This window comes from Ischnura elegans, chromosome 8, assembly GCF_921293095.1.
Source record: "Ischnura elegans chromosome 8, ioIscEleg1.1, whole genome shotgun sequence".
Lineage (NCBI taxonomy): Eukaryota > Metazoa > Arthropoda > Insecta > Odonata > Coenagrionidae > Ischnura > Ischnura elegans.
In genome coordinates this window covers 117,180,147-117,202,515 of record NC_060253.1, presented here as the reverse complement: position 1 = coordinate 117,202,515, position 22,369 = coordinate 117,180,147, and the positions used below count along the sequence as shown (strand labels likewise).

General features: G+C 39.5%; 1 long non-coding RNA gene across 2 annotated transcripts; it reads right to left on the bottom strand.

Annotated features, from left to right (window-relative positions):
- Positions 1–8,004: 8,004 nt before the first annotated feature.
- Positions 8,005–12,489, bottom strand: LOC124164285. Of its 2 annotated transcripts, none has more exons than XR_006866015.1 (4): positions 12,217–12,489; positions 11,153–12,119; positions 10,969–11,045; positions 8,005–8,078 (listed from the first exon to the last, which is right to left on the bottom strand). It is a non-coding gene; the product is annotated as an uncharacterized LOC124164285 (long non-coding RNA). The 2 variants fall into 2 exon arrangements; XR_006866014.1 differs by having other exon boundaries at positions 11,153–11,235; positions 12,217–12,487.
- Between the last annotated feature and the right edge of the window lie 9,880 nt (positions 12,490–22,369).

The window sequence follows — 22,369 nt, the reverse complement described above, 5'->3', positions numbered from 1 at the left end:
TGAAACGGAGTGCGACGTGGGATGGGAAGCAGAGCTACATCCACCGTTGGACATCCTGGTGTGCTGGTAGGGAATCAGTCATTTCATTTCTCCTTGTATGCTTCTAGGGTCGTCGGTGGGCACACTCGAATCTAGGTTTTCCCGTAATCCATTCTCGCAAGGCCCTTTATGAGCTTCAAAGTTTTCTTTTTGCTTGTTTCTCAAAGCTTTAATTTTTGCAAATTCTTATATTTTCTCACACCTAGCCCAGATATCTTATACCTCTACTCTTGGGGAGACATTTTTCTCCTGGTGTTTTCTTGAGGTCTACGCCTCTATGTGTGAATTTCTGCTTGCATGCAAGCACGAATTCGCAGATGCATATTTTGTTCAGTTAGGTTTGGCAGGGCGCTTGGAGCCAGCATATCTGTGCATTTTTTTCAGGTGGTTTTTCCCATCTTCGGTGTAGTGCCATATCACGTCTGAGTTATCTTTTCCAAGGATCTTGCCTTGCCCTTAGGAAACAGCCGCGCTGGTGGAAAACGAGTAGGCACTTCATCAAGGGTTTATTTGACTGGGAATAACTATTGCAGTCCCACCCCAACGGAGGGTGTTCATGCAGACCGTTTCCCAACTGGATCTGCCGTCTCGTCAGCTTCCGCCGCCGTCGGCGACCGTCCTTCATCCCCGTTGCGGTGTCTAGTCTCCCCGGGTTTCTTTTTCTCGCTGAACAAATGAATTTATTGGAGCTCGTTCTCTTTGCCCGATACAATTCCTATCTTCACCTTTATAACCTAATATTAAACAGCTTAAAAACGTAACTTGGCGTAAACGCACTGAGGTTGATTTTTAATCCACTTTAATGTCGACTTTTTCATGTAATGATTGGGGTAGCACTTTAGCACGACGCAGAGCAAGAGATAGTTATTAATAAATAAAGCTTGGAAACATAATTGAATGAAAAATTGAAGTCGTTGAATGGTAAATATGGTAACTTTATGCATATGAATCTAATTTTTAGTAGTGAATTTCGAGGTGGTATTAATGTTGGAAGTATTTACTATTTCATGAAAAATATTTACAAACATTTTATTTTCAGATAATTTGAAGGTAGGGTTTCAAACATACCCAGTATGTAAATGGTATTAAAACCACTAAGGTACATGTATTTTTATTACCCCTGATGGATAATACTTCACGCAGAGACGGTCTTGGATAACACAACTGTAATTTAATGCTGAAATATCAAGTTTGGATGTACTATGGGGGAAAAAAGTATCCCGACAAAGTTTGCGCCGCCACTATCGCTCCGCGGGTTCGTGGGTTTCCTTTACAGTGGGTTGCTATTCTTTGGTCAGTGAGGGAAATTCAAACAAGGCAAACCATTTCCTATATTCGTCGTCCAAATACGCGACCGACTACTGAGTCTCCCGCAACCCAGAGCATGACTAGCGATGAACTCCTTAGAATAGAGACGCATTCGACGGCATTATGTGCGCACATTGGGAACGCTCCTCTGAATTTTCCTTCGCCTATCTCAACGAAACGACTTAAATCACTAAGGCCATAGCAAGCTTTCTCTTAACGTAAACAAGACAGTCAACGAGAATATTCAACGGGCCACGCATTTGAATGCAGTTGGTTTGAAAAGTTTAAGCTTTTCCGGAAGGACTACCGTGTACATTGCCAGAACGCGTTTTCCTTTCGATCGAGAAGGATATTTTCCTATCTTGATTGAAAATACCTTTGTCAGCAGGCGAAAGAGGGAAAATTAGTCAGCTTGTTGGGGGCAGGCTAAACAGTAGCGGAAACATAGCGAAGGGTGAATAAAAATTGAAGTACCGTACACTACTCGGAGAAACGCAACAGGGAGGGTAATGAGGCACTGTACAATCGGAGAAGTGACCGAATAGGACCTAAGTGTACAACCGGATATGTTGATGCTGACATATTATAATACATTGAAGTGCTGCTGAGATTTCGAATGTAATAAAAGGAGAGATATTGTCCCAAGTGAAGTGTGAATTCATTGGACTATATTTTTTTGTCTTTCATTTTTGCTACATTAATTTAGATATTTTATTTAACTCTTAAATATTTTCAAAAGTAGGTAATTTGGCAGCAAAATTTCATGCATTGTTTTAATTTAAAAAAATTGTTTTCAAATAAGTTGAAAAAAGTGAGGTATCAAACTGCAGAAAATATTTTTTTTGCCGCTGAATAGGAAAAAATAAAATGTTAGTTTTGTTTTACGATTTATGTAATTTGCCTCGAAAAAATATGTGTCGTCAATTAAATTTGTAGCAATCATGTGCATATCATTGAAGAAATTTTCAGTCGCAATTGACGCACTAAAACTTTTTAAAGTGATAATTGTTTAGGCATGACCGGTCAACATAGATTTTGTTCTAGAGACGCTGTTGAGTGATCTTAGACGTATTTTTCACGCTAATTCCGAATCTATGATTGGATTCTTTATATCACATCTACTTTCTTTAGGACAGCTTAGTGTTTGTTTATTTCATTTACGAAAGTAGTAAATTAATTCATTTATGTATCGTGATAGCATTAGAAAGTGAAAATAAAACTTTCCTGAAAAAACATGTTGTCCTACGATGTTATGCCTTCCTATTCTGTCAAAATGTGTTTAAAATCGTACTATCTTGCCGTTTTGTTCAAAGCAATACTGCCTTAGGTGCCACTTCACAACATCATTTGACCAGGTGTAGGAGCGTGAAGACGTTTGCTTTCTCTGAAGATAGTAGAAGATGGAGAATTTCGATGATCGCAGGAAATTACAGGGTATTACAATTTAATCGCTGACAAGTGGCTAGCTTTAATCAGGCTAGGCTATTTAGATAATGCGTGAACCATCCTGATGACTTTCGTTATGTATACGATGACTCAAAGGTGGAAAATTATTCCCTTTTCCAGACAGTGTTATAGGCTTTATTTTGACTGCCTGTAGGGTGGCCAAGATAAAGGATGGGCTCCCCATGTGTTGTGTGTCACCAGTGTAGGGCTTCTTACTGGTTGGACAAAAAAATGTCACAAGGAGTTTGCCGTCCCCATGATTTGGCAGATCATATTGCAATTTCAAAAATGAAAGGAATTACAACGAAGTCAAAACACTCAGTAAAATATCCAGACAAATTTGAATCAGCGATACTACCGTTCCCTCACTCCGAATATTTAAAAGTGCCGTAACCAATGGAGTATGTTAATCTTAGCAAAGATTCAGAAAGTAATCAAGAACGTGATAATGAAGGATTCGGAGACTCGAAGGACCCAAATTTTGGACCGAGTAAATCTGCTGGACCTCATTTCATAACGTAAGAGGATTTAAATTATCTAGTGCACGATTTATATGTTATCCAAAAAGCAGGGTGAAATCTTAGGAACACGATTAAAGGGTTGAAAATTGTTGCATCCAAACACGAAACTTTAGATGTCCCGCTCTCGCCATGACGAATTTAATTTGGTTTATTCTCCAAAAAACGATTTGCTATTTGCAATGGTGTTCTCTGTTTTATGGATACTCTTCATTTTGAATTAAATAAAGATAATTAGCGTTTGTTCATCCATTCCTCCTAGGTTATGTTAAAGGCTAATCTCATAAAGAATGGAAATGAGCTCCCATCAATACTATGTTTACTCGTGAAACTGAAATGAAAGAATCTTACGAGAATATGCAGTTACTTTTAGAAAATATCACTACCAAAAATATAAATGGAAACTTTTGACCACTTAAAGTAATTTCTATGTTACTTGGATTACAGCTTGGCTATACAGAAAAAATTGTTCGGAACATAAAGAACTCGTCCTTGGATCCAAAAACGTCCTTTGTCAGCCTTTGGTCGACCCAAAAAATATTCTATTTCCACCTCTGCATATTAAATAAGGACTTTTTAAAATTTTGATGAAGCTATGTGCAATAATGGTGCCGGTTTTACTAATTTGAAACAAAAGTCCTTTGATTAAGTGAGGATAAGATCAAATAAGGAATATGCAGATTAGGAATTGAAGGACTCGGAATTTCAACAGTGAGTTAGAATAACGGAGAAAAACGCGTGGAACGCATTTAGAAATGTATCTGAACATGTTTTATGAAATATCTTGGCTGAAAATTACCATGATCTGGTGGCTAGATTAATATAATTAAATCGTACCAAAATATGGGCTTCAATATGAATTTAAAAATTTATTATTTTGACTCAAACCCTGTCTTTTTCCACAAAACCTCTGCGCTGTTAGAGATGAACACAGTGAGCGTTTCGACCAACATATTTTACACTTGGAAAAATAGCACTTAGGAAATTTCAGCAACATGTTAGCAAATTACTGATTGACACTGAATAGGGACTTATCAGATGCTAAATATACGAGAAAATCCTATCAAAGTACTTTTTTCACATTTTTTTTAAATCACGATTTATTTGCTTAAATATCCTTGAACACTTATGTAGTACAGTCGTCCTAAAGAAAGTAGACTTGATAAAAAATATCTGAGCCCAGATTTGGAATCAGGACGAAAAGGATTACCCCAACAACATCTCTAGGATAGAAAAAAGTTTTTTGTTGACCATTGTATTTTGATTTATTCCTGATTCTCAAAATCGCTCATCACCATTGCTGCCTTGCAGATTACGTCTAGCGAATATTTATCCCGTAAATTTTCGAGAGAGAACTGGAGATCGGCTTTCAGTGAATAGTATTACGAGTGCCGCAGTAGGAGCGAAGAAGGAACGGGAAGGAGGGTTTGAGGGAGATAGCGGGTAAAAGAAAGGCACAATTCCTAAGGATATCGAATGCTCCAACTTTCTAGAGAGGAGTACGAAATGCATTTGAGCCTCGGTTCGAGGCAGGCAAATTCACCGTCACGACCTTGGTGGCTCAAATAAGACCGTATTTGAATTTCCCTCGTCTCATTCCAAGGATTATATACCGTTAGAAAGGGAATCTATTCTCCTGTGAAGCGATGGTGGCGGCACAAACTTTGTCGGGATACTTTTTTCCCCCATAGTACGTAAGATGACAAATTGATTGATGCAAGATAGACTAGATAGAAAGAGAAGAACGCACCACCTAACAACTCCCCCCCCCCCTAGCTCAACGGATAGACCTTCTCTTTGCACGGATTCGTCCTCCGGCCAAAACACGCCATCGCCTGGCAACTCGCCGGCGACAATTAGCCACGTGACGCTGTGCGTTGAACCGATGGCGGTAGTCGACATAAAAGGGCTTAACTCCTCTCCCCTTTCATCTCCTCCCGGCTTCCAATTTTGGAGAGAGCGCTCGCGATATTCGGTCACTGCGTCTTCGTGGCATAATTGATAGCCTTCCTCCCTTCTGAGGGAGATGTCCCTTGATATCTGCACCCTGCCGCTGCGGCAGAGAAATTTCTGGAGTTTGTCGAAGTGGATGATGGGGAGGATGGTGGGGTAGGAGGGGAAACGAGGGGTCGGAGTGAGGAGTATCACCACGGAGCATTCATTTGGCGTTTTGGGTTTGGAGTGGATTTTGGTGGGAATCCATAGCGGATATCAACTCGGCTTGAAACCATTTCCCGTCTTCCCAGTTTTACGCACTTTCTCGTGGCTCAATTTCTTTTATTACTTTTCGAAGCGTGCGGGGGTCTGAGAGGGAGCTTATTTTTTTCTTCAAGTTGCCTTATATTTCATAGGCAAAATACTATTGATCCAAGCATGCATTGCGATAGCATAATCAAGCATGATAGCATAATCGATGGCCATCCATAAACCGACAGAAAGAAGTCCAAATCAATTTCAATTCAGTTCACGCGAAAATTTTATTTCTCTTCTATCCCATTGCTCAATTTATATGTTTCGGGGAATTTTTTTTTGTAAATCAGAAACGGGTCGTACCGGTGGCTTCAATTGATAGCACAATTACCCACTTTTGCGTACATAACAATAGCAGTCGGCAAGGGACTATTTTTGTTACATTCCTTTTTTTCTCAATGCGTTTACGAATAATATGGTAAGCAGAATAATGAACGCACAAAATTGTTTACCATCGCTATTTTCTTGAGCTGAGGTGTGCGTGGCAGGTTGAATACTTACAGGAAAAGATTTGAAATAGTAATTACTGCCACTGTAACTTTTCGTAGAATATCCGATCAAACTTTGATTGGTTGTACTTGCAATTTGTTTCCATTTGTTAAGGAATTGAAATCCCCGTTTTCCACGTCTATTCACACTCCTCTCAATCTGGTGCGTTTGGCATGTTTGCTTGGGCGAGGTGTCCTTGTGCGCGTTTGGTAGATATCTTCTACTTCTTCGTCTTCATAATCTGACGTAGGCATGTAAACCTGTACCACTACAGTAACTACGGGTTTGGTATCTATCTTTACCATTACTATCCTTTCATTAAACTGCAGGTAGCTTTTAACAAGCATCCCGGCACTCTTTCTAAGCACTATGCCTACTCCAACATTACCATTTAGCGATCCCGTGTGTATTATTCCGTAGCTTCTACTCCAAAAGTCTCCTTCCTGGGGCCACTTCATTTCGCTGATGCCTAATACATCGAGGTTCATTCTTCGCATCTCCACCTTCAAGTTCTCTCGCTTACCGCAGGTACGAAGTGATCTGACGTTCCATGTTCCTATCCGTAACATTCTATCTCGTTTGACCGATGTACCCTCTCGAGTAGTCCCCGCCCGGAGATCCGAATGGGAGACTAGTTTATCTCCGGAATATTTTACCCGAGAGAATTCCATCATGTCATTATATAAATTGAGTGGAGTAGCTGTGACTGCTCGGGATTATAATGTGGTGGTTTCCCCTTGCCTTCCACATCGCAGTACTACAGCCGTTAAAGTAAATGTTACCACGCCCGTAGTGGAATGTGTGCCGCTGTACCGACCAGTATGGTCTCCACCTTCGCACATGTGAAGAAGAGCTGCTGCCCTCTCCTCCGGGTGATGAGAGGCATAATTGTTGTCTGCCCCCAGTCGCCAAGTCACGGTATCGTCACAGGTTTTGGTGTCTTTTAAATGGTCTACCTTACCCAAGGATAGCCCAATACCCCCTCAGAATACCGCCGCTTTTTGTCCACCACTGCTTATTCGACGAGAGAACTCGCTTATCTCGCAGCTAACCTCTATATCTAAAGGTCAACCCACCATCCGCAACCCGGTGGACGCACTCGGTGGCTTTAAGCTCAGCCGCGATGCACGTACAATTTTGAAATCTTTGGTTTTCAAAGATTGACGTATTTTATACGCCAGCGCGCCCAGTCCAGGATTATCAACTTTTATTTCATCCTATTTGTTAATTGAAATTATGTTTCGGAATGGTTCTTTTAGCACTGCTACTGAGGTAAACTGGTAGGTACTGAGTACGCTTTTTGCCTTACATTTGTTTTCGCAACGCAGAGCTGTGAAGGGCTCCAACTTGCTGCCAAGAGGTGCCAACTGTGTAATATATTTATGGCCTGGCCGATCTAGTACCTACTCCAAGGATAGATGGCGTTAGTTGTCACCGGGAAATTCAAACCGGGCTTCTTCCCAATTCTGTTTAAGTTTTCGATTTAATTTTTTTGCATGGATATTTCAGCCTATAACAATTCAAATTACCAACAATTAAATAAACTGGAGGCAATTTGAATTCTTATAGGCCAAAATATCCATAGCAAAACCACTTCATCATTATTAAGCAGCTAAAGATTACTTTCCATGAAGTATCTTCGGTGTTTGTTGAGAAGTACTTGTCACTTTACTAAGAACTTTAATTTAATGAGCATTAATTCATCAATCATAACAAAAGATGATGATAAATCATATTATCGATAAAAATACTGCTAAAGCAATGGAATAACTCTAAAGGCAATTATTGGCAAAGTTGAAAATAGCTTGCGCTGATTTAAAAAATTCAAATAATACAATATTGTCAACACAAAAATTTAATTAACTCAATAATGTGCAGCTACACAGTAACACAATTCATGATAAATAATGAAAAAAAGTACAAAAAAATGTAAAATATCAATTTTCCTCTTTACTCTTGCCAGAAATTATAGCTGTTCTTCACTTTTTCCACAATGATGATCCCTGATTGCTAATTCAACCAAATAACCTGAAAGAAATAAAGGACACTAATGAGACATGGCAATCACCACCATGCTCTCTAAGGTAAAAGTAATATTAAAATCCTAGGAGAAGGGAGAACCAAACTTTTTCTAAAATAACGCATTGGTCACCAACTTAGCAATGCCTTTACTCTATCATGTTTTTGGTTTAGGAACAATTGGAACAATTTAATTGGGCCTCACTTCATCATTAGGACCTAACATGATGTCTTGGGAGCCCTACTCCCACCTTTTTGGAATGATTTCGTAGGAATACAGAAAAATCAATTTAAGGTTGTCACGAAATTTATAGGTAGTTCGCCTAATACATTTGTGGTAAAAATGTAAAAAGCAGGTGATTTGGTAAAAATTAAAAAAAAATCAAAAGATACAGTAAATATGAACGTTTGCTAACACACACTCAGGAGTTAATACAAAGGAGCTGCAGATAACTCATCTGTCACCTTAAAGACTAGGCCGAATGTGACTGACTCTTAGTATGAGAAATTCAATCACTGTCATTCAAAGGAAAACTGAGTGTATAAATATTTTTTGTTGAGATAAATTATGTCACCATATGCTTAACAGATCCCTGATAAAAATAAACTCCTCCATTGTGGTGAGGTGTACCCTCCAATGAGGGTAAGGGAAGGATAGGTGTACCCTTCCTATACCCCTCAGCAAGGGCAGACGAAGGGTATTTTAGAAGATTGGTGGGTAGGCCCTCTCCTTCCTGGAGTGTACAGGAAGGGTAGAGGAAGGGTTGGGCCAGCCAGGGTAAAGGAAGGATAGGTGTACCCTTCCTATACCCTTAAGCAAGTGTAGACGAACGGTATTTAGAACATTGGTGGGTAGGCCCTCTCCTTCCTGGAGTGTACGGGAAGAATTGGGCCAACCTCAATAAAGGGTACAGGAAGGGTAGGACTAATATAAAAACTAAATTAAACGAATGGGGATGAGTTGTAACAGTGATTTCTAAAGTTATAAGACAGAAAAAAATTAGCCTTCACATGGTTTTGAACCCAGAACCTACATATTGGAGGATAATGAACTACGGCATTTACAACCTCAGCTATTGAGGTACTTGTCAGATGTCGCTTCTCAACGGAACTTATACTACAAAATCTTAAGATGAGATTCGCACCCAGGCCTATGTGGAAGAAAGCTTTGTCTTTTTTCTACCTATTTCGTTTCAGAAAATAAGATCGGCATTCAAGTACCGAACATTACTCTTGCGATGTCCCATTGTCAGCCACAGAAATATGTTACATCCGAGAAATGCGAATGAAAGAACTTCTAAATGAGCTTTTTTCACACAATTATAGAAACTATTGTGTACAGTGGCATAGCCAGGAATTTTTTTTGGGGGGGGGTTCAAAACCAGGTGGGGAAAGTTTTGAAAACAGGATACTAAGTAATGGGTTTTCAACTTATTCAAACACTATTCATAATCGAAAAAACTTCAATAGTTAAAGAAGTATTTTTTTAATTCATCATTTTTCAATATTTTGTTTTCTTTTATGAAGGAAAATGATTGTTTTTATATTTCGGGGGGTGGAGGGTCCAAACCCCCCGGGAACCCACCCCTCCCCTATGAAAAAATTGCATAAACCTGTTTCAAATTTTTATACATTCTTATACATTGCCATGGTAATGTATAAGAATGTATAAAATTTTGAAACAGGTTTATACAATTTTTTCATAGGGGCTGCAGCCATGGCTATACATATTCAGTGGCTTAGCCATGGCTAAGCCACTGAATATGTATATTATTGTTTTCCTCAAGGGAATTTTAAAGATTAGTTGTGTAGCCAGTCTATCTTTGCTTTCAAAGACTGCTTAAGTTCTTGTACAGAACTCAATACTCTTTAGCAGGTGAAAGTAGCTGAGGAGATACTTTCAGGATATGTTTTCCTCAGTTATAAATGCTAAGTCCCAAGGAAGGGTAAACAAAGGATTTTTCTACCCTTCCTTTACCCTTAATGGTTGGTAAAGGAAGGGTACACAGATGATAAGGGAAGGAGTTCCAAGGAAGGGTAGACGAAGGATTTTTCTATCCTTCCCTTACCCTTAATGGTGGGTAGGGCGTGGGTTGTGTAAGGGTAACTACCCACCATGAAGGCTACTACCCTTCCTTTACCCACCATGGTGGAGTTTATTTTTTTCAGGGATATTAGTCATTAGTATATCATAACCTAAAAGGCGTTAGCGTAAAGGCATTACTCATTTGGTGTCCACTTAATGAAAATGAAACAGGAAGCACTGAATGATAGAATGATTCATCAAAATTTAGGCACTCTCTTAGAGGAAATATCCTTATGAAATACTTCTGACTTCATGAAATTGTCATACTAAACTGAATCAAAAATTTAAACATATGAAACAGTTTGATCAGAAGATCTGAAGGCAGAGTGTCAGAATTAAAAATAACAGAGGACCAAATGTAGTTGTGAATTGATTTCTCAGCTGCTTACAACAATGAATATGTTACTGTATTCATGAAGTAACAAGTAATGGCAGAATACTTGAATTCATAGAATAGCTGAAGTCATCAATAAGTTTGGTTTAAAGCATCAAACTTGTCAAAAATTTATGAAAATTGCATGCAATATTACAAGAGAATGACAAAGAGTTTGAGAATCCACATTCATATAATAGTTGATAATCATTCTGGACAAAATTTTGTATGAAATGGAATATACATGCAAAAATACATGGTGACTTCATTTCAGGCCTTGGTCAATATACTTCCAAGACTTGATACTAAAAATCCATCAATGAATTCTTTAACTATTCGATACGTACTTTTTAAAATGTGAGCCTCAACATTCGATCAGAAAAGTGTGGAAGTAATGGAGGGATTTAGAAAATTATTACATTTCCTCTTGAATTACTTACCTTTAGCAAAACAGTAGATTCCTAGACCATATATACGGCATGCCATCAGAGGTAACTGGAATACATCAACCGGCTAGCTGCAAGTAATACAATGGATATATTTTAATTGGTGGCAATGATGACAATTGTTTCAGATCTAAAAGTTAATGTACATATATGGTTCAGTCCCTTTGTAATAACATACCTTTGTTTCAACAGCAACGGAATGATCATCCTCATATCTCTGTCATTCCATCTAGAGGTAGCCAGAATGCATCAAAGAGCTTGCTGAACATGAAAATGATTGAAGGCAATAATGAGAATATTTAAATGTCCAGCTGTTGAGTAGTCATTTATGAGCAATATAATTTCAATTCATACCATCATATCTTCATAAATGATGGTATGAATTGAAATTTATATATTTCATTCATACCATCCTATTGTATCATAAGAACCAATTAACTGCAACTACATTTGTCAAACAGCAACAACTCATTTGTTAAATTTTCAGTGGAAAACACTCTAATCCTATATCAAAGGATTATTTCACATCTGTTCAGTTATTTCTAAGCTAAAACTCAATTTACACTCCCAAAATTTACTGTACGAAGAATGACTGATGGAAAATAAGAATCACTTTATAAATGGACACTAATTCAATAACAACAGAAACCCTCCTTTTTCCGGGCTTGGGACCGGAAACACAGGCCCTGAGATATCAATACCTCCATTGCAAATAATAGGTCAACAATCATGACCCACTGAATCAAATCTTAATACAAAACAGGAGGTCCACAAATCACATGAACGAGTTCTTATAGTACAGCATATATTAATGGAAATACTTCCATGTATCTCCACCGATGGCTTAACAAGTTATCACTATGCCTCTCCTCCTTTTGTAGAGAAAATAATTGTGTTTGGTTGCTACATGCAATTGAAAAGGTACGTGGAAATTGCTGATGCAATGATCATGTTAACAAGTTACACTCTGAAACATTTCACCAATTTTGCAGAACGAATGTCGGACACATATAAATGACAATTTGTTAAAAATAACGAGGGTATCTTGAAAACGTTGCATCAACAACGTTCACCAACAGCATTTCCAACAACCCCATCAACTTAATAGACACATTGGAATGATTATCGAATGAAAATCAAAATTCCTTGAAGAAAGAATTACATTATTAGCTAATATGGCTTGAAAACTTAACAGATTATATCAAATAATTATATATATGACTGAATGAAGAAAACACTCACCTGGAAACAGTTCGCGGAAATCGAAAAAACTTGCAATCTTTCGATTGACAACCCCTAACTGCACATTTATCTTGCATTTGAGGCGTTATATGTCACTACACTTCCAGAAAATTGTCAATTAACAAACCTTTTCTGCGTTAAAAGCAAAAAAGAACACGGCCCACAACGAGTATGACGACAACAACAACACAGCTGATGGACGGAATGGAACGGTGCGCAATGTCCGTTGAAACGATTCAAAACATAAACACATGTGCGAATGAAAATATTACTTTGCGTTATGCAATAATGTCAAAAATATCAATAAAAATAAAAATACGAATATCTGAAAGTACTTCATCATTAAAATTGAAAAAATATATTTGAGTTATAGCTTACTCCAACTATAGGTGGAGTGGCGGTCGGTGGTACCTCTTCCCCCGGGCCTGATAAACGGCCTTGTTGCTGCGATGAGTCAGCTCCGCCCCTAGTACGCAACGCCGAGCGATGAAGGCACCATAAGGGGGGAGCGGAGGGTCCCCTCCTCCCCTCCGACCCCCCACCACACCTCCTACGATTGAACCTTGAGAGGGGAGGGTGCGGAGAGGAGTGAGAGGCGAGGAGTGGGGAGGGGAGAGAGGGGAGAATGGCGAAAGGGGGGGAGTAAGAGAAGAGAGGGGAGGGTCGGAGAGGAGAGAGTGGAGGGGGGGAGAGGAATCCCGCCCCCCTTTCGATGCGACGCGGCGCCCGAGTCCGCCAGGGTCCCCTATCCCCCCCCAAACCCCTTTCCAATGCCCCCTCTTTTTATCTCCCATCACACTCCGGGGCGCCGCATGGAGGGAGGGAAAGGAAAGGCCTTCTGTATCTGCCCCCCCTCTCTCTCCCTCCCCCGACTCCTCCTTAGGGTGGTCGATAGGGGGTGGGGGTGACAGGGTTCGTGGGTAGGGATGTGGGATGGGAGGGGGGGCCTAAGGAGTTTTGGAGGAAGAGAGGAGGGGGCCAAAAAAACCCGAGTGGCCGCTTTTAGTGGGTTGGAGAAATTTCTTGCTTTCTTAGAGTATCTCTTTTCTTGAGGGTGCGAGAGACAGAAAAGCAAAAATAAGATAGGAATGATTTATGAAAGGTCAGATTAAGGCGATTAAGGTATGAGCTCCACGGTACAAACCAGGAGTCATAACGTGCATAAAAATAAATACAATAAATATTATCATTAATAAAATGCGATATGTTTGCACACATAAAACTTTCCTTGCATAAAAAAGCTGCGTTGAAGTTGCTATAATGTATGCCTAGTTTGTGGATTTTGTGCATAAACGATGTGCTGAGTTATTAATAAATTTATCGAATAATATCTCTCAGAGGCAGTTAGAGATGACGAAAGCATCATAAAATATGATGGTTGGAAAAAAGGCCTAAATTGAAAAGAAATGTTGCATTTAGGTTCTAAGGAAAACTTTGCTGAAGGAGAAGGCAATGTTGAGGTGAAAAAAGGGAAACCATTTTATCTCTGAAAAATGTCTTCTATTTGCAGCATACACGAATTTACAGGTCGCCTCCTCCTCCTTCACTCCAACTGATCCTGAAATATTATTGTCCATGGATTACTGTCGTCGTGCAGCGATCTTAAGTACCATAATTTTCAACGCTGGGAATGATCTTCTGAGTGACTTTGATGCATGCAAATGTGTCGATGAGTGCCTTCAAAATTTCCGTGTTAGTAAAGTGAAATAAAAGGCGAAGAGCTTGAAGTGCAAGAGTGCAAGTGGCGAGGACGCGGAAATCTAAACAGACAGTTTCCCTCGTGGCCCCTCACGTTATGTATGCTGAAACATGCTTGCGCTTTTGGAGTAGCCAAGGGGTCACTAGGGAAATCCAGTCCCCCATAAGCCTCGCAGTCTCCTATAAAAATTCGGGGGATTGGAGGACTCCCTAACTATGACAATGCTTGAATGGAACGAAATCTGTGTCGAAAATATAGCGGAGGCCATACCACCACCGGATTTTTTGGGGGGCCGGGTCCGCTGCGACCCCCTATTTACTCGCAGACATAGTTACTTTAACATTACTAAATTTGTAACAGAGAGCTAAGGGGGTCCCGCCCCCCAGATTTTCTATCGCGACTACGAGCCTTCCGGGGGGAGTCAGGGCCCCCCAATAATGGCTGTACTTGAATATATCTAAGTCTAAAATAAAAACTTAGGGGGGACCGACCCTCCCCCAAAATTTTATTGGGCACTATGATCCTTTCGGGGGGGCCAGGATCCCTCCAGATACAGCCGTGCATGAAAATAACAAAATCTGCAACAAAATTAGGCCCCCCCGAATTTTTCTGGGGGGCTACGAGGTTATGGGGGCCGGGCCCCCCTAAACCTTACATCTACTCCAATGCCGTAGACATCCTTAATTCACATAACCTATATGTATTGTACAAATAGCCAAGGGTCCCGCCCCCCCCCCCCCCCCCCCGAATTTTTCAGGGAAGCAACGATCGTTCTGGGGACGCTGGGGCCCCTACCTGAGGAGGCCGGGACCCCTCTAGCTAGGGTCATGGAGAATACATGCTTTAAAATATCTAAATCCTTAAGAAAATGAAGTGTTTCAAGGATGCCCGGTCCCCCTTAGAAAACTCTTGAAGTGACAAATGTTTAAGACCCCTGTAAACTTGCAAAGTTGACCTTTATATTAACGAATTTGGTCACATGGTTTCACAAACTAATATAATATTTCCGGTACTTCATTTCCATTTCAATCCCGCGATAGCTAAACCAACGCCTTGGTTATTTTACTCAGGTTGTTTTGCAATAACAGGAGAATAACCGAGCACTCGTTACATTTTCCTAGTTGCGATGCATTGAAAAAAACCTATACCGCAGCGATGAGCTGCATGGTTTCCTCACGAGTGTTCTGGCGTGCGCTTTTTTCTGCTGGTTGTTTAGATATAACCCACATAACCAAAAATTAACCGAGTACTCGTTCCATTTCAACTTGAGACCCATTTTTAAATAAATCTTTCCGCAGCGATAACTTTCCCCCGCGAGTATTCACTCATCCGGTTATTTCTCTTCCGCTGGCCAAAGGTTATTTTTCGGTTATATCAGAAATAACCGGTTATAATGTGCTATGTGGCCGGTAGAGGCGCAGGAAAACCTCAGTGAGGGGGCAGCGGCAAATAGAGCTGGTAGTTCCGATGGTTCGCGAGAGAGTGCAGGAAGCGAGAGCCAGATAATTTTTCTTTGTCAGATTATTTTTCAGTTATGCCAAAAATAACCTAATACTCGGGTTAGTGGGCGCCGAAAAGAACCAGTTTTCAAACGGCTAATCTATTAAAATAACAAGCAAAACTCTAGGATCACCTTCTCATAACCACTCACAAAACTGATAAATACCTTTTTGTAAAGGTTTTTCCCCTCAACAGTGATAAGCGTCCTCCATTTTTTTTCAATGAAAACCTATGAATTACATACCCTCAGAGCAGAAATCTAATGAGTTCTCGCTTATATTCTGCAGATGAAATTAACTGGTGTACTCTTTCTGCACAGTCTGCAGGGCTTTCGATTATTTCGTTGGGCAACAGAAGAAAATCTTGCGAAATGACCGATTTAGGTTTTTCTCGTCGCTAGTGCTAGGTTATTTCATGGACGACAATGAAAAAACCGGGGGAAAAATAACAGGGTCAACAGGGCTCTCTGTCGGAGAATCTAGGTACTTCATGCTCCCGACCAGATTTTTGGATGAATGGTCTGCAAGAAGCAGGGCGAAGTTCAAAAATGAAATATATTTTTCTTAAGAACTGCTAAATAACTTCGAAGATATGAAATACGCAATGCTATAGGTTATATAACCTGAATGAAACCAGTTTTTTTCATCCTCTTTAAATACGCAAGAACTCCACTCACTCAGAATTATCGGTTAATCCAACACCGGTTTTTTTCTTATAACCGCCCATCTCTAGAAGAAACACATTATTACACGTTGGATATTCCGAGAAGTTTCAGGGGCTTTTCAGGCTTTTTTCTCAGTCTTATGAAAGTTTTTGCGCAGCTCTACCTCTGACACCCCTCACACATTATCCGCGATTTCTCGTTATGCGATGCATGGTGCCACTAAAGGTTTTATTCTCCTTGCCAAGACCTGTTGTCGGCGTTGGTGAGTGAAGCACATAACTCACGACTCTTCATAATGCCTTCGAATACGGAGAAAATATAAATTTTAAATTTAGAGTGATAGCATAGATGATAGAATTTCCCAGCAAGAGGATGCATATTTGAATTTAATTTAACTAAGGATATCGGCATTAAAAGAAAAAATATCGAAGGAATGGCTCTTTTAATGGACAGAGAGCATTAATTCTCTGAAATACACTCTGATTTTGAATGAATACTTTTTTCTAATATTTTTTGTTTCTTTGATATTTGTTGGAAAACGATGAAGAAGCAGCAGGCAGCATCTGTGGCAGCCTCCCATGACATGCATGTGCTTCCCTCCTCAATTCTCGATAAGGCCTATTCCTTTAATGGCATCTAAAAATACCATTCTCTACGTTACTATTACCTTCTGTTCTACTATCACCTTTCTCTCCCTCGTTTACCCGACACTCTACCCTCTAATTATGTTTCCTGCATCCCCTTCCCGCTCAGTACTCGTTCCATCCATAACTTCTGTCTCCTCCGAATCTCATCAAAAGGGGTGCCTCTCCTTGCCCACCATGTCCAGCACTTCTTCTTTCCTCTTTTCTTCTCCACACCTACATTTGCAGCGCCTTTTGTCTCCTCTCGTCCTCCTTCCTGAGTGGACATGTTTCCACACCGTTAAGCGCTTCAATCCAGATCCAAGCCTTCGCTAGTTTTCTTTTAATAACGCCTGCATAACGATCCCCTCATAAGCGCACGTAATAATCTACAAAAAGTACTACCTCATCACATGGCTGTGAGTTGGTGGCACTCTCGTGGTTTCACCGTCAAAGGATAAATTTGGTGCTTCCGAGGCGATCAGACGGTGAAAATTTAGTTTCAATGGTTTCACCCTTGGAGCTATTTCGTTATTCAACTGAAAGCATAAAAAGTATGGCTACCTTCAATCATCATTTTAATGTCAATTTAGTTTTGAAAACTGAATGGTGTTAAGTTAATAAATTTTGAGACTGCTTCTAAATCTTGCAGTATCAATTATTTTTTTGTAGGCGTTGAGCATGAATGGTTTTAATACTGACGCAGAATGCCTCGAGTTCTCGTTCACCATTTATCGATTTGGCGTTTAATTTTTTCTGTCATAGAAACGTGCTAACAAACATACCGTATTTGCACGAATCTAAGACGAGGTTTTTTTCCCTCCTAACTCATGCAGAAAAGAGGGTTCGTCTTACAATCGGATGCAAAATTCTCGACGTCAATCGGGTTGCATAATTCTCGACGTCAATCGGGTAGCATAATTCTTGACGTCAATCGGGTTGCATAATTTACGTCGGAAAAATCATGGTCACCTGAGTTTGCCACCTGATAGCTATACAACGAAAAATTAACGTCAAAATAGCTGAACAGTAATTTAGCATAATTAATTTTGCGTTCAAGTAAAAAAAATATTTCATTTTTGGGCAGCAGGCAAAGATTCGGTGTGTGCTTATCAGTCGCCGCGGCGCGCCGGGTTCACTTATGCCTTATTCGCGAGATTGCCTGCTTTACCTTTGGTTCGGCTCCATTCAAGTTATAGCTCGATCAACTCACAAAATGATCGCGTGATTGGTTACAATTTACCTAAATTGTAACGTTAAAGCCTCAATGTCGCGGAATAAACTGCTACAAAGTCGTTGCATTTTTCTTAGAGCAACGGTAAGAAGGCAACATTATTTGCCTTTGGTTAGAGAGATCGATTCAGCTTTTATTAACCGTGCCTTTCAGAGTATTACGATGGCAGAGAATATTCATTGCAATGCCGCTTTCAAAAGAAAAGTTATACCTCGGAATCCCGATCCATCGTTCCCGCATTGATCATTTCCCGTCGCGTACGCCGAACGCGATAGCATCAGTTCCGAACTTCACCTCGTACTAGTGGTTCCCTACTTTCCGGGGTGGCTTGACTTCAAACTACGAGGTGTTTTCCGTTTAATAAAGTCAGGTTTCATTTTCACCAGTTTAATTTTATTCGTCTTCGGACCATAGCCCCTGCGAAGAAATATTCCAGTAAGAAATATTACGCGCTAAAATCTAATCATAATTACGCGCCAAAAAGCCTTTGTTTCCTGGGACATAGGCAACCTAGCCAAACATTCCCGCACTCATAGCTTATTCGTATCGTTATTAGGGAAACTTTTTTTTCCCAAGCGTAGTACCAAAAAGGGGGGGTCGTCTTAGAATCGTGTTCGTCTTAGATTCGTGCAAATACGGTAAATACGAAAGTAAGAATCCATATGTTTTCCAGCTTCCGTCGCACGCAGTTTTTATTGGCGACGGTGCTGCCATTGATGCTACTGTCTTTGAGTTGGTTACCTTCTGCTTCAAGACGCAGATTGGATGACAAACAAAGCATTCGCCAATCAAATAATTTTTACTCCTTGGAAACCCAAATATATATCAATTACATCGCGAAATCCATTTAATATTTTTATTCTATTATCAACAGGTATGATGACCCCTTGGAGGACGGGAGATGTGGTAGCTAAGTAGTCCGAGATGTCTTGGGTTCCATGTCTGGTTGAAGCACTCATACTCCCTTAACCAATACCCTCAAATTGCGAGGGTTCGCAGGGAAATTAACTCCTTCCTCCCCTACCCACAACATGAAATTCACTCGCTTATAGCTCGCTTATTGTTAGTCTAGGATTGGCTTACCTACCTAAACCACCCTTCCGGTTGAATCACTGTGTGATTGACCCCTGGGACTTCTTTGACTCAATGGATTCCTTTTCGAATTAAACCCAGCTCTCATTACCCTCGTATACCTATCCTCTCAATGTTTCATACGCCATAATCCTCTTACTCTGAAATTTTTTTTATATAAATAACATCAGCAGTAAAATATTTTTCCGATCGAGGGTTAAAGGAAATAATTTTAGATAGGAATAGTTATCATGACTTTCATTTGGATTTTTTTCTTTTTTGATAAAATTTTGGGTGTTCCACTTCACAGTTCTTTTTCTCTATCATTCAACTAACTTTATTACATGCCTTTACATACTAAAACGAATTTTTTTAGGTTGATGAATGTATTTAGTATGTTCTTAATTTATATATCTTATGGTTATGTCTTATAGTCACTTTTAGGTCAACACTTAAAACTCCATGGCAATATCAAGCTATAAAAAATGATAAATAATCACAAAAATAAAACTATGCAAATATCAGACCTTTCTAAAATACTAAAATACTCTTTTCTGATTATGAAATGTTTCACACTGCAATTCGAATTTTTCAATTTGATTAGGCATCTTACAGTAATTACTAAATGATGGAATGCCTCGAATATCCACGAGGCATGGAATTGTAATGCCTCCAATGCGACGTTTCATTCGAACACTGTCCATGTCCCACCTCTGCCTCGCCACTTTAATTTGAATGATTTTGGTTGGAAATGTATTGAAACGGAGGAATATCGTCATATCCGCAAAGATGAATCATCATATCCTCATAGATAGAATAACTTTTGAGCTAGCATTAATTACGCATTTTGAAGGCGGTGCTTCAAAATGAACGACGGTCACGATTGATGGTGGGTTGTGTGTTAAAAAAAAATATGAACATATTTTATAGCTATGCCTGCGCAATATGGAGGAGATTGATGAATCTGATATTCTCCTATTATAGTGAATAATATTGATTTATCCAACAGTGCACGCTATTCGAGATCATATTTAAATTATCTTTGTGAATCTGTTGGATGTCTTATACAAATACTTTATCTCATTCCCGATTTAGCATGTTAACTTGTAAATATAAAATGATAGAATTTATAACTTTGGAAACTATATTAATCTGTCTTTCATTGTAGGCAAAGATATTTCTGCGGTTGAATAAGGATTTACAAGAATTTTCAAGTGTAATTGCGGACCATTAAAATATCCCAAAGCATCAACTTATATATTTTTTAATTAAGAGGATACGAATGAAAATTATTTTACAATCAAATTCTTTGAGAAAATGCCTTCGCCTCAATTTCCTCGTTATCTCATTATTGCGTCTAGAATCACGTAACTCGAGGACTCTGCACGCAGCTTTTCTCCGAGAGAGATAGGAAAGAGGCAGTTATCCCGTACCGTCCACAGGCGGGCGAATATTACACATCCATGGTATTTCCTTACCCAGGACCACCTCGTACTAGAAAATATCCTCAGGGTTGAAACATCCAAATGCTTTACCCGGGATATTTAACTCTGACCCTTTGGTAAGCAGTCAAGTGCTCTATCCACGAGGTTACCCCTTCTCCGAAATCACTCGTATATAATATATATTTTTTAATTTCAAATAAATACCCTTCTTTTCAATTTGTCGCCTCTTAAGCGCAGTGTATCTAATAAAGATAAGTCCGCTGGATCCGCGACCGAAGCTCCAAACCACTGTAACCAAATACTCGCGATTAGATGGATAGGTTACATGTGATTTTAAGGTAGGTATTGTACCCGACGCTCTTTTTCTTCTGCGAGCCACCTCTAGGGTTTTTGGCAGGGGGTGATCAATCAGCAGTATGTAGCAGAATTTCGGCATGCACACCACACGGTCATAAATAACCCCCATAGTATGAAAAACAATGTAAGCAGATTAATCCAGCACCCTGATTATGTAAATGTGACAGCGACGACGGCGAGCGATGGCGATGATGGTCTACTATCACGTTTTCAGTCAACGCCCGATCATGTAAGGGACCGTCATGAAGGCTATCACCGCTATCACTGTCGTGGTGTGACGTCACACGCATAGATGCGAATTCCCCTCTCATCGCTACTTTTTTGGATGTTGGTAGCAGTGGAAGATCTGAAGAGCCAATGAAAATCCTTGACACATTTCTACCCTTGTGTGGTAGCGGTATTTTGAACAGCACAATCACGAATAACATCGAAATGGATACACCGCAAGCGTAAGTACAATATTCATGTTTTTAATCTTATGAATTATATATTGTTTTCTCGGATGTGTTCACGTGCTTTTTATAATATTATCATGCCACCTGGGAGTTTCTGCGGGTGTGACATCCATTCGATCATTAAATAAAATTGTCTGATGTAACCTTTTACTACTGAGCGTCTCTAAAGAAATAGTACTATAAGTGGAATTTACATCGATCATGCATCGTTGATAGTATGTTAATTGGCGGTCAATGGTTGCTTGATATGTATGAAATAATTCAAAATAGAATATTACGGTGTAAATTTATCATTGAATCACTTGAACAGTTTTGAATAGAATCATGGAAGACTTCTTCCATGATTACACTTTTAAGGAGGAAGTTAATTACGTGTAAATCAGCTGCTACTAAATCAATAATTGCTTTAAACTTCTTTGGCGAAGATTAAGGTGCGATATATCTCGATGGTAACATGAGCTATGTTATTAAATGTGATTGATCCGATATGTAAATGATAGGTGAAATGTTCTTGGGATTTTTAGGATATTTAGCGTCTATTAACTAGTCAAAAATATTTATCGATAATATGTTAATTACTTAATTCAATGGGAAAGCACCAAGTCCTTCATATATGCTCGACCAGTAAACAATGCAGCAGCATATGATATTTAGATGCATTGGTTGTAGTTTTCTACCTTAATTTGCATTAAGAAAATGATCATGATTACTTTTTCTAGTTAATTTATTAACATTAGGTACCCTTTATTGCTATAATTAGGAAATCTTAAGGTAATTGTTTTCTTACTTAAGTTATAGTTTTGTCATGAGATGACATTTACGTTGTTATTATATTTGCAGGAAGAAAAATGTCCGAGTAGGGCGCGCTAACGAACGGCAATTGAAGCTGCTCGTTGATTATATGTCAACCCACAGCAGCTTTGCTGCTGGAAGGTTTACTGGACCTCTCGGGTTTGAAAAAACTCAGCGCCAGTGGCAGACCCTCTCAGCGATGCTGAATGCGCTGGGGGGTTTAAAGAAGTTGAGCAGTGGAAAAAGGTTAGTAATGCAAAGATATTAAAGATAACTTTTTTAAAAATAATTTACCTCTTAGACTAATTAGACA